Raw genomic sequence first — 13,083 nt, forward strand, 5'->3', positions numbered from 1 at the left:
AAATTGCTTTCCAATCGATTCCAAAGGTTTAGTAATTAAATATTTTACTGAGTCCTTAACTTTGCAGCAATACTTCATACTGAGCGTGTGTTTGACAACAGTGGCGAGGAGAAGTTTCCATTAAAAGCAACAAACCAGCAGTGTGAGCAGCTATCAGTGGTTCCTATAGTGGCTTCATTTAGGACAGAAAGACAGCTAAACACATCTGTTTGAGAGCTCAAATAGAAATACAGAACTGACCTTGGATTAGCTTGCTTACTTTCAGCAAGACAAAGAAACTTTTACGTGTTGTTTACTTGCATGCCTCTGCCAACAGAGACTTTAGAAGGTGGAAGCAAAAATGAAGCAATTTCGATTGATTGGAACTGAGCTCTTTGGATAGTTTTGGTTTTTTACAAAACAAAACTTATAGAAATCAGAAGGAAGCACAACAATGTGGTTAAACACCTTAGAGGTATATCTTTAATCCCCCAAAATGTGATTTATTTATTTTTTTCATCTCCACAAAACCTTTTCTCAGTTTGGACAATTTTAAGATTATTTTACAGTTGTTTCAAATGTCTGCACTCTTGGGGTTGATACTCCCCAAGAGTGCAGACAGTAGTTTGCGGCATCTATATTAAAATATTCCCTGCTGCTTTGTGCATAAATAATTTACCTCGCTGAATGGGGTCGTTCTTCACAAAGATCACTGCTCCTTTTGATCCCCCACCTAAAATAAATTTCAGTGCTTTCGCTTACCTTCAGCTTTGTTTGTAATTTTCTACCTGATTTGTAACACTAAATCTATTAGATGAAAGTTGGATGGAGGGACAAAACGAAAGGAAACAGATGTAATTCGTCCAGTGTGGTCTTCGGATCATTTAGGAGCCATTTGAACTGTTTTCTCATGAATTACATGAATTACTAAATTTCTGTCTAAACACACATATTCTTTGAAAAGCTTGTGTTCGGAAATGGAGCAATAAATTGTCTTTTATTGGTGGATTGGGAATTGCTTAATTTAAAGACTAAAATCTTGAGTTGTTCTAGGCTGCCTTGTTGAAATTTGCTGTGTTGACTAACATTTCTAAACGCAAGTCACTCAATGTCATTGCCACTGACCGTAAAAGTGGAGCCAAAAGAACATTAAGTGGTGGATTTATGGCCTCTATATATCTGAGTGCTAAAACCTTGTGAAGTCCCTCCTGGCGCTGTAAGGTTTTGCTTTCTCTGCCTCGCTCTGTTGGGTTTTTCCCCCTGTTTCTTCAGAGTGCCTACATTTTCCCTTCCCTTTATTTTCATTGGCATTTAAAGAGCACGGTGCGCTGTTCAATGTACTCATTCAATACTGAACTTTTCAACACGGACACATTAGAACACAGACGCATGTACACACAGAAAGCAAGAAAGGAAAGCAGCCATGGACATGCAGAGAGCGGACTCTGACTCTGCTGCTCCGGGCCACAGCGCGCTGGAAGCCCAGCAAATTGCAGACATGCGCAGCGGCTGTGAAAGCGTTTCTCCCCCCGCCACTCCCCACCGCCTGCACTCGTTATTGTAGAAGGGCATTAATTGATCGCTTTGGTTTTCATTCCCTTTTGTGAAGTGGGTTTAGACGTGGCTTTACGGAGGTTGGTGAACTCTATTGAGACCGGAGCACAGCAGTAAACCAATCACCGTCTCCACATTCATTGGTCTAAATTGTACTTGTAGATTTTAATCGGTTATTTCCTGGGTTTTCAGGGCCATTTCAGTGTTTTATCATCTGATCTTTTATGTGCGTATTTCAATTAAACTTTTTTTGTTGTTGTTTTCGACATCTTCTATTTATTTCATATGTTTTCCATTAAATTACATATCGTAACATGTTTCTAAGTGATTCAAGAAACAGAAATTTGCACTGCCTTAAATTTTTGAGAAATTTTGGAAGGTTTTTCTGTCATCACTAAACATCAACAATCGTTCTCTCTTCTGGGAAAATCTCCTTTGCAACTGAGCTTCATTCCAATAACTAAACACCCCTAATTCTAACTTTCTATCTGCCAAAGTGTTCATGATCCTTCACTTTTCAAGATTTTGTCATGCATTGAAGTTTGCTTCAAACTTCAATGCATTTTCTTTGGATTTTATGTGATAGACCAACACAGAGTAGCCCGTAATTGTTAACTTGAGGGAAGATTACACATGGTTTCCAAAAATGTGTTTTTAAAGTGCGCTTGTATTTAGCCGCTTTTACTAAAATCCAGTGCAACTAATTGCTTTCAGACAACATCTAACCACAGTACGCCAGTGTGTAATTTATTCTCAGTTTTTTTTCTGTGAAAGTGCCAGAGGTTTGTCGGAAAACATTAGTGAACAAACAGCATGATAAAAACCAACACACTAGACAAGTTAGGAGTAAAGTTGCAGAGAGGCTTTAAGTGGGGTCAGGTTAAACATGTCCTAAGCTTTGAACATCTCATGGTGATAATGTACAGGCCTGTCATCTGGAAATGTGATGAACATGGCAATAGTACAAATTTACCAGGAAATGGCTGTCGACTGAACTGACATGTGAAACAAGACAATGAAACAGAAGCAGTCAAAAGGCCCATGATAACTCTGGAGGAGCTACAGAGATCCACAGCTGTAGAGGGAAAATCTGCTGTCAGCTCGACTGTTAGCCACACACCCCGCTAATTTGGCCTTAAAGGAAGATAGACTAGAAAACAATGCTGTTCCAAAAGTGATTATGCTGTCAGGATACACTTTTCAGCTGCTACAGGGAAGCTGACTACATACAAGGAAATGCTGAAGAAAAACTTATTCAAACATGTAAAAGCCTTCCTTCCAAGAGCTTTAGCTCTTGTCTTGAGCGTGCATCAGAGGTTCATTTTACAGCAGGACAGTGACTGTAAAACATACAAACAGATCCTGGCATAATTCTTGTGTCGGAATGATCTGGTCAAAGTTCAATCTGCAGCAAGATTGAACTTTGCTGCAGATTGAATCTGGCTGAACCAGAGTTATTTTTAAAAAATTAATTAATTACATTAAATTTAAGCTTTTAGGGTCTCTGTACAAAGCTTTTGGAGTTGTGTTCCAAAAGGCTTGCATAAAAGATTTTTCACACCCTCTGATTGACTGAGGGGCTCTGAATTCAAAAACAAAACTAGAACACCATACATTATTCTTCAAATTTTAACGGTGTTCTATTTTGGGTCGGTGTGTGGCATAAATCCCAACCCTTCCTCTAAAAAGTGAACATGTTCTTGGGTATGAATACTTTCTTAGTGAGTAAAAGAAAGTAAGTATGATTTTTTTATTGGTTTATCTCTTTTATGTATGAAACTTAAAATTTTATGCAGAAATAATAGCAGTCAATGAGTGTAGAAATGTTCCATTTCTAATGAATAAACTGTGAAAAAGAAAAAGTGCACTAAAACAGAAAGGTATGCTTTTATTTTTATTTTTTTCCCACCTTATGTGAATGATGAATAGCAGCAGTTGTGTTGTGCAGCTCTAGTTTATGTTCTGCATTTTAATTGGATTAAACTGTGACAAGATCATGAAAGTTTATGAACACACTTGAAGCTATGTTCCACTAATTAAACCTTCCACAGATTTTCCCCTTATAAAACCGCCAGCACGAACAGTGGAGCTATCGAGATCTTCTGTAACTCCATGGTGTCAGTATCAAATTATAAAAATTAAAACAAACAAACAAAAAGAAAACAGGAACATTACTCAATCTGACACAGATTTCTCCTCTGGCTTCCTTCTTCCTTTTTTCTTTCAAACGCACACATGAACAAACACAGACCGAGCAACAGCTCACGCAGATGGTTTTGAATCCACATCTGGCAACAGCTGGGAATTGCAAACACATCTGTTCCACTGTAGGTGGAAACGAAGTGCGTTGTTTCTGCTTTAGCATTGACCTTTGTGTACACATTTCTTACTTTTAAATGTAGTTTGGTACAGTAGTGTTTTCCAACACTTATGTTTTAGCAGCCTTTCATGTAATTTTCTGGGAGGTATTATCAGAAATCTCATAACTCACAGGGTAATATTTTTTCACTTTATAATTTGTTTGACTGTTATTTGCTTTATATTTTCAGATGTTTTCTGTCTGATTAATTTATACAGCCAAGCCTGCTTTCAAAAATATCTGATAATGAATTGAACTATGTACACGTCCATCACAATACCATATAGAGTTTATTTTTTTATTTTTTTCCAGTTCTCAAAGGTGAAATTCTTAATCTACAGAAACTAATCATACAGAGTTCCATGTTGAAATGTTTTTTTTTTATTGTTTCTAAATTGGGTTTTATAAAATCAAGATATTATTAAATGCTACTTAAAATATTTCAATGCAGAAATGTAATGTTGTGGGGTACACAATAGCAGGGAAATACTGCTGACTTATGAGATGAACATAAGTTACTCCAGAAATTCTCCACGAGTAAAGTAAAGCACAAATGGTGAATGGTGGAGAAGCTAACTGTCCACAAATGCCAGCATTAACAGTGGAAAGTTCAGTGGAAGTACAAAAAGTTTTCAGTCAGTGATTTAGGAAGACATGTTAGCTGTTGTGCTTTATCAAATCCAAAGTCTGTGCAGGTATCTACCAGGAAATGTTAAATCACTTCATGCCTTTCCGTGCAGTAAAACTTTAGGGAAATGTCAATTCCACTTTCCAGCCGTAGCAGCGTTAGCACCTGACACACTCAAATACTTTGACTTTGCTATGGTTTCATGACCATAGTTTCACTATATTTAATTTGTCAGCATAATGGTCTGACCTAAAACCCATGGAAAATCTGTGGACTTTTGTCAAAACGTACAAACAAACAAACGAACGAATGAATGAATGAATGAATGAATGAATGAATGAATGAATGAATGAATGAATGAATGAAAATATTTTATCAATACAAGGGGAGGAAATTGACAGATGTGAGATAGCAGACCAAACAGTAAAGAAACACTGGAGGCTGATAAATAATAAAGTAACCTGAACTCAAGAGTCCCACAGGCTCATTGTGTCCTTGACACAATGAGCAATTTATGCAGTAATTCATGCAAAAAAAACAACAACTGCGATTGAGTTTTGAGAGCTTATATATTCCAAATATAGGGATATTTCAACGGCTTTTTAAATAAAAAAATTTAAAATGTGTCTTTCCAGTGACATTCTAATGTATTTAGATGCACCTGTGTAAAAATAAGAATGTGATCCAAGACAGATCAGTGTTACTCACAGAAATAGACAGAAAATAACCCAAATAATTACCTTATAAAATCCCTCTCTCTGCTTCTTCTATCCAAGAAGATACATGAGATCTATTTCCTTTCTCCTCCATCACCTTCTGCTTCTCTACGTCTTGCTTTTCACTTGCTCCATTTTGCGATCAATCTGATGCTCATTTTGTCTAATGAGCTCATTAGGATGTCTTAAGCAATAGTGATGGATTATAATGGCTTTGAAATATCCCACTGATTCACTTCTGTAGCAGGCCGGTAAAGTTGAGGCCCTCCACTGAACCTTGTCTCTTGTGGTATGACCTCTCTCGTGGGTAAAATCTCTGCTGCAGCTGTCCTTCCCTTCTCATTTTATCCAGGCAAATCCATTTTTAAAGCTTTCTTTAGAACAGTGTGAAAACACATCACAGTTTATTCACTCCTCTCTGCAGCACCTTTCTAGCCTCAGCCCTGTTACATTAAGTCGTATTTTACACAATTACAGAGATGAGCCTGTGAAACCGAATGTTAAATTTAGAAATCCCATCATCCCACCCTATCAAAACAAAGGAAATGTGTTACAGTTGGTCAGCCTGATGAAAGTCTTTAATTTTTATGGCTCGCCTTTTTTTTAACAGCCATGACTGATGGAGCCATGTGAGCTTAAAGCAGTGGGAGTCCCTGTTTGCAATGCAGGCGTGTTCACGGCTTCACCAGCAACACATCTGAGGGCCTGATGCGACTTTGTGTGTACTGTTTGTGTGTTTGCATTTGCATATGTAATTGCACGTGCATGGCAGCGGTGGATGGCGTTGAGGAAAAGAAATGTCCACGCTTTGCATCCACGTAGATATTGCGGACTCAGCATTCAAGCTTGAGTGTCTTCAGCAGTTTTAACGGCCCGATCCTCTGCCGGTGAAGTTTGTATTCCAAATCCTGTCCATAATCTAATGGCCTTTGAAAGTCTGCCACTTCCTCCTGGCTGACAGGTTGTGCATTTGGATCTAATTGAATCCATTTACATCCTGCACAAATGGAAAGCACATGGAGGCCACATCCACCTGGTTCTGATCAGCTACCGAGTTAGGAGAAGCACACTCTTCAGAGTGCCAGCAGGGATACGCTACGCAGAGCGGACTGAAGAGAAAAGGAAGAAAGGACACGTTTTGATATTACAATTGGTTCTAATTTCAGTTCAGCTGTCCTTTCTGAAGCGTGGCTTGTCCCTGTGTTTAGACTGTGTTCTGTGACTGTTTTGCCACAAGGGGGAGTCTGGCAATAATTTTGAAAGTGTGCATGTTCAAAATGTGTCCAGGTCTCTTGAAAATGTATCATTTCTAGCTCACTGCTCTGTTAATGAGTGCATGTACACGTTCAGTGGAATTTGAGTCATGAATGGAGTGCTGGAAATGTCTTAAATTGCTTTTCTTGTTTTACCTGTTTGCTTCAGCATGAAAAAACAATTTATTCAAATCTCTGAACCTTCTCTCCATGTGACGTTAGTAAACACTGGGTCAACCCTACATTAAGTACATTAAGCACAAGTCTTCAAACATGTTGTGAATACCAAAACAGGTTATTTAAAGTGAACCAAAAATCAATTTTGACTCCAACATTGTTCTTTCTAAAACAGCCTGGAAGGATTGTTTAGTGTCAAAAATGTGATTGCCTAAGAGGAATCAATTATTTTCATATGTCATAAGAAAGCTGCAACTCAGTAAAAAAAAAAAAAAGTTCCCTTCCAGCTGGAACACTTTTGGTGGTGTACCTGGTGAAGCTGTGTACATAGTTAATTAACTTGACATCCATTGTGATATCCACTTTGACCGATTCAGCAAGACAATTTAAATGACAGAAATAACCAAACTATGCCGTATGGTTTATGTTGCCGAACATGGAAAGAGTGGTACCATTCAAAACTCATATTTAAAGGAATATATGCATCTTAACCAAATCAAGAAAACTTGGTTTTGCACACCGACATTGTTAAAAGACAGAAAAACTTAAACAAGAAAATAAATAGTGTATAGCTGTATTTTCTGATAAGTTGTATCAGAATACACTTATTATTTTTGCTTTCTGATTTGTCCTTTGATGCATTTTCTGTAACAAAAAAAATATTACAGATAAGTAATCAATTGAAAAAGACACTTTTTAATGCCATTTTTGGAAGCATACATTTCTCCTCTGATTGCGATTTTCATAAGCCTTTGAGCGTAAATCACATACAAGCTGCAATTCTATGCAGAAACTATTTTCGGTAACCCATTTATATATATAAAAAAATTATATTCTTTTTTTTTTCTTTTTTTTGATGAGATAGATATACTTTTGTGAGCAGCAGAATGCATCAGCGGTTAAGGAGTTGCTTCTAGATAATTAAAAACATCTCTTCTTTCTTTCAGATATAGACATACAGAAACTCACAATTTTGTGATAAGCTCTTGTATGCCTCATGGTTTACTTGTCACTGTCTTTTCTGGTAGTTTTTTCTCCCAGTTTAAGTCTGAATGTAAATATAAATGCAAATGTATGTTTACATGGTACGTTAATGCTACATCAAACAGATTGTGCCATGTAAATGAAAACGTTTGGGTGCAGTTTAACCTCCTGAAACAGGATAATTTGAAAAGAACAGTCTAGAAACATTATTGGAAGAGGCAGTGCTACTGCAAGCACTGCTACAGCAATGTTTTAGCCTTAGCATGTCACAGATTTGTCACTATAACTTCAGAAACGTGATTATAAAATGGGATTACGTGACATCTGTAGGCAAGCTTCTCAAAACATATTGAGCCCCACATTGTACCTAAACTGTCTGTTGCTAATGTGAATAGGGAAAAAAAACACTTAGAGGAAGAGTATCCATATGACAGTTTAAGAAAACCTGGCCAAGCCGGGCATGGCCAGTATAAACATATAGAGAAGCATCTCTTATTGTGACATGAGTGTGTGGTGAAGGGCACCCAGGGCACCGATAATACAATAACAGTCACTGTATAGGAAATGATAAAACACTAAATTTCAAACTATCAGAAAATAACTTTTTTTTTTTTTTTTATGTTACTATCAGTAAGTCTCTAAAATATATGTGTTTTTTTTAGTTTTACATATTCCATTTTGGCAATTTGTAAATAGCATATTTAGGTTTTGGGCATTAAACCACAACCACATTTATCAGAGGCTGTGCATGTGTACTGCAGCTGGAAAATATATTATTAAAATACCATTTTAATTATTGACAATTTGTATTACAGTTATTTTCGTATTACAGTTTCATGTCTTCTGACAATTTTCTCTCAAACTACCTTGTCCCCTGTTTTGCTTAAGCAATATTTCCTAGAAAAAAAATGTCAAAAAGTATTATTAAGTCAAAGTATTGCTTTATGACTTCACTAGTTCTGGCATGTGGATATTTGAGTATATTTAAGATATTTGCAAGCAGCTGCTAGTTATTTTGGCTCAAACTTTTATTCACCTCAGTTTATAATTTCATTGTATAGCTTATAAAGGGACTGGGAGTTATAATACAAGCAGTCTCCAGTCTCCAAAGCTAGACTAGTGCTGACTGCCAGCCGTAACCTCATATTTACCACACAGATATTTGACTCATACTAATTTTTTATCCTTCTTCCTGCAGCACAATACACCCCATTCATTATAATTTTAGCATTATTTCAATACAGCAGTCTGTCTTTGTAATGCTGTTGTAGTGTAATGAAGTTTTGCTGGCCAGTGTCTACATTGTGGGTACGGCTGCGCTGTGAAGGGTAGCAGCATGTGGAAAGCAGTGTTTATGTGTCTGCATGAATATACAATCTGGTCATTGTAAATGGCCTACATTCGCGTGTGTGTGCCTGCGTGTGTGTGTGTGTGTATGTGTGTGCGCAAATGGAATGGGGGCAATGAGCAACACCATGACCTTCATCGGGTTCCCCTCAGTCCATCCCCAGCCCCACTTACGCCACATCTGGTTTGACCATCTCCACCTCAAAACCCCTGCTAGCCACCCCCACCTGCACCTCATCAATCCTCGGTGTCATCATTGCCACATTTCTGGCTATTGCCAAAGTAAGCCATGACGCTAAGACGTGAAAATGATGAATAGACTTTTTCCGGACAGGAAGCTGCCTGCGATGGTTGAAGAGACACCGCACCCTCACTCATCTTTCCCATCTATTTGGCACTTTGTGTATTTTTTATTTTTTTCCTGCTGTGCCTCTCTGTTGTCTACCCCTCTTGCATGGAGCAAATATGAGTAATTACACTTTCCGATAACCTCAACAAACACTCCATATAATGTATAGATGTGAAATATTGTTCAGTCATTCACAATAACTAGAGTCCTTGAATGTGACTGAGTTTCTTACAATTGCTGTAACTGAAACATTCCTTCTAAACTGTGATCAGATATGGTTATTAGCTTCACAAATAGTAGTAACTTTTTCTGTCATATGATTTTTAGTGTTTGTAGCAGGGGCATGCGTTAAAGGCCTCAGCCACATGTTTTCTCGAACAGAGCCCTCTCATAAAACCCCTCTATGGTCAGTCCTATGAACTTAAGCTTGCAGCGTCACAGCAAAGAATCACTCTCTTGTTTCCTTTCTCCCCCAGGCCAAAGTGGCACTGTTAGATATTTAAGAGATTTAAGCCTTCTTTGTCAAGGCTCTGAAACCGCGTTTTCTGCATGCCCAAAATTGCGGTTCACCAGCTTCAGCAGAATAGTTTCAATATCTCTGTTTCATTCTGAGAAAGGATGTCAACACTATAAAAAGTTCTACCAAAGTTATATATAATAGTTTGAGATGATTTGCTTCCCAAGTCGTTCAAAATAATTCTCCATGGAGTTTCACGGTTTGTTTCTCATGAGATATTTCAAGCAAGATAAACCACTCTAGTTTGATCCACAGTGATCAGCATAGCAGATGTGAATTCAAATATTACTCAAAAATCCACATAGTTACTCCAAATCTAAAGTATTTGAGGGTTGCATGTTCAAATAATTTTTTATTTTTGCTATCATTGTTATATTTGGATTTCCTTTACAGACTAATTTGATTTGTGAACCCAGATTCCAGATTCCAGTTATTTATATGGAGCAGCAGCAGAGTTTGTGACCAAATAGGGCTCACTACTCAAGATGGTAACTTTTTTATTGCTAAACTTCATGTCAACTCGGAGAGTATGTGGCTGTGCAATGTGGTGAATTAATTAAGAGAAAATTAATACATAATTCACATCTTTAGATTCTATCCAAACCTTAAAAGTTATTTTACTGTTTTTCAGGACTATGGGCTGCCTTTGACTATTTCTCATTCAAAATATAAAATATTTAAATTGAAACTTAAACCTGATTAGATACAGATGAGGATGTTTAAATCTAAGACTGAAATTCGAAATACCTCACTGGCGCAAAAACACCAAACCCCATTTCAAGGTTTTCTTGGGACATTGCAAACAAACACCTTAGATTGAGAGAACCATAAAAATGGAAGAGAGGAATAATACATGTAGTGTACTGGAGGACAATATAGACACACCAGTGGATAAAACACACGCTACAAGAGGTTCACACACACAAAGCTCTCATTTAATCCTTTATGATGCGTCTAGAATTTGTAGCAATTTTAATTAGGAAAGGTGCAGGAGAAATCTACTCTATGGCAGAGCTCAAACTCCAGGGGGGCCTGGAGCCAATTAAAAATATGTGCTGATCAAACAGCCTACCCTCGCCCTACACAAAAATCACCAGAGCCTCTGCTGCCGCAAAGGGACGTCCATGCTCAGGGCCTTTTGCTCTCACCAAATGAGATCTGGTGTTGCAGGGCTCCATCCAACTCTCCACAGGCCTGAGACTCAGTTTGTTCCCATCAGCAGTGGGTGACGAAGGAACGATCCAGTGAATGCAGGCCTCTTAAGAGGAATCCTTTAGCTCACAATCAAATGTTTGTGAGAAAATGTCACACACCCATTTGATTTCCAACAGAGATAGAATTTTCTTCTCTCTCCCACATAAGGGAGTTGGCCCAGCCCACTTTTCTTTCACACCTCCAGTGAGAATGTCATAATAAATTAGAATTATATGTCAATTTAAAATGACAATGAAGACTGTTATTAATTACACTATTCTTTTTGTTTCAGGCAATTCAGGCAAAGTTGCCAGACCCAGGAGTGCTCAGAACAGATCCTGTAAATTTAAACAGATGTGAAAGATGCTTAGATTTTTTTTTTTTTTTTACAAAATGTAATATTCTGAAGGAATCCTTCATCTCTGTCGCACATTTTTTTCTCCTCCCTTGGCAAAGTCCATCCTCCCTCTATCATTAGACATTTCTGTCCCTGGTGATTAATGATTCTAATGAGCATGTGCAGCCATTCACTCAACACTCCACGTTATCCTATCCTCTCTCGTCTAAGCCATGTATAATGTCCTCAAGAGAGAGAGAATACTGAATCCTGGTCATCCTCAGCCAAGAAAAATACAGTCTTTCTGTACACCTTGTTTAGTATATTATCAAATGAAATACAAATGTATTTTCATCATAGACCACTTTACTCTTTTGTATGCAAGTAGATTATTTAAGGTTGCACTTTTCATCTGCAGATCACTTAAATAAAAGACTCATATTTCAGAATTTTCAATTCAAGCTTTAATTTTAAGTTGTGCAAATTGTTCTTGACAAAGATAGTTCTTATCATTTCCATGACAAAATAAAGATGTAAAAATGTATGGATGAAAAGAAAAGTTAGTATAAGACAGCTGAGAATGCAGACGAAAAGTTGCCAAATTATATCAATAGCCTGCCTGGCTGTAATTCACCACAGAAGTAAATTTACAATCGATTTTGAAAAGCAGTACTTTGATACTGCTACATCAATTTTGTAGCATTCAGATAGACATTGTGATAACTGTTCCAGTTCTGATATACGTCAGTATGAACTCCACCACCAATAACTTTGTCACCAAATGACTAATGATTCTTACCGTAATCCACATAATCAGTTTGTGTTTTTCTCATGAGAATTCAACTACTCCACAGTAATAAATCTCAAAATATTATTTCTGAGAATTAGTCTGTCATGTGCTTAACCTTTTTGTGTCAATCTCAAGCTTGTTTCTCCACAAATGTTATTTCTACCTAAAAAATAGTTTACTACAATGCTGTCTGCACATGTGGTGAAACATATTGAATGTAAAATACTGACATATAATCATGCAGATTAAGCAATAGTCTCTCTTTAATTTGGCTCAGACACAGAAAAAAATATGTCCAATTGTTACATAATTGGACATATTCAAGTAAATTATTTGAATTTCTTTCTTAGACAGGAACCCAGTTCCTCCATTATTATTATTATTATTATCATCATATATATATATATACATATATATATATATATATATATATATATATATATATATATATATATATATATATATATATATATATTTGCCGCATACTTGGATCATTGAATGCCTAGAGATGTATAACATCAACAGGACTCTGAGAGCCTTCATTACAAACTCGATGAAGCTGTGGAAAACCACCCTTGAAGCCAACTGCAAACCACTTGCACAAGTGTCCATCAAATGTGGCATATACCAAGGAGATGCTCTGTCCCCGCTACTGTTCTGCATAGGCCTGAACCCCCTCAGCCAAATTATCAACAAGGCTGGTTACATATACCGACTCAAAAATGGGGCCAATATCAGTCATCTTCTCTACATGGATGACATCAAGCTCCACGCCAAGAGTGAGCGAGACATCGACTCACTGATCCACACCACCAGGATCTACAGCACTGACATTGGGATGTCATTCGGACTAGAGAAGTGTGGTCGGCTGATCACAAAGAGGGGGAAGGTCATCCACA

This window comes from Poeciliopsis prolifica, unplaced genomic scaffold, assembly GCF_027474105.1.
Source record: "Poeciliopsis prolifica strain line A6 unplaced genomic scaffold, Auburn_PproV2 SCAFFOLD010, whole genome shotgun sequence".
Taxonomy (NCBI): domain Eukaryota; kingdom Metazoa; phylum Chordata; class Actinopteri; order Cyprinodontiformes; family Poeciliidae; genus Poeciliopsis; species Poeciliopsis prolifica.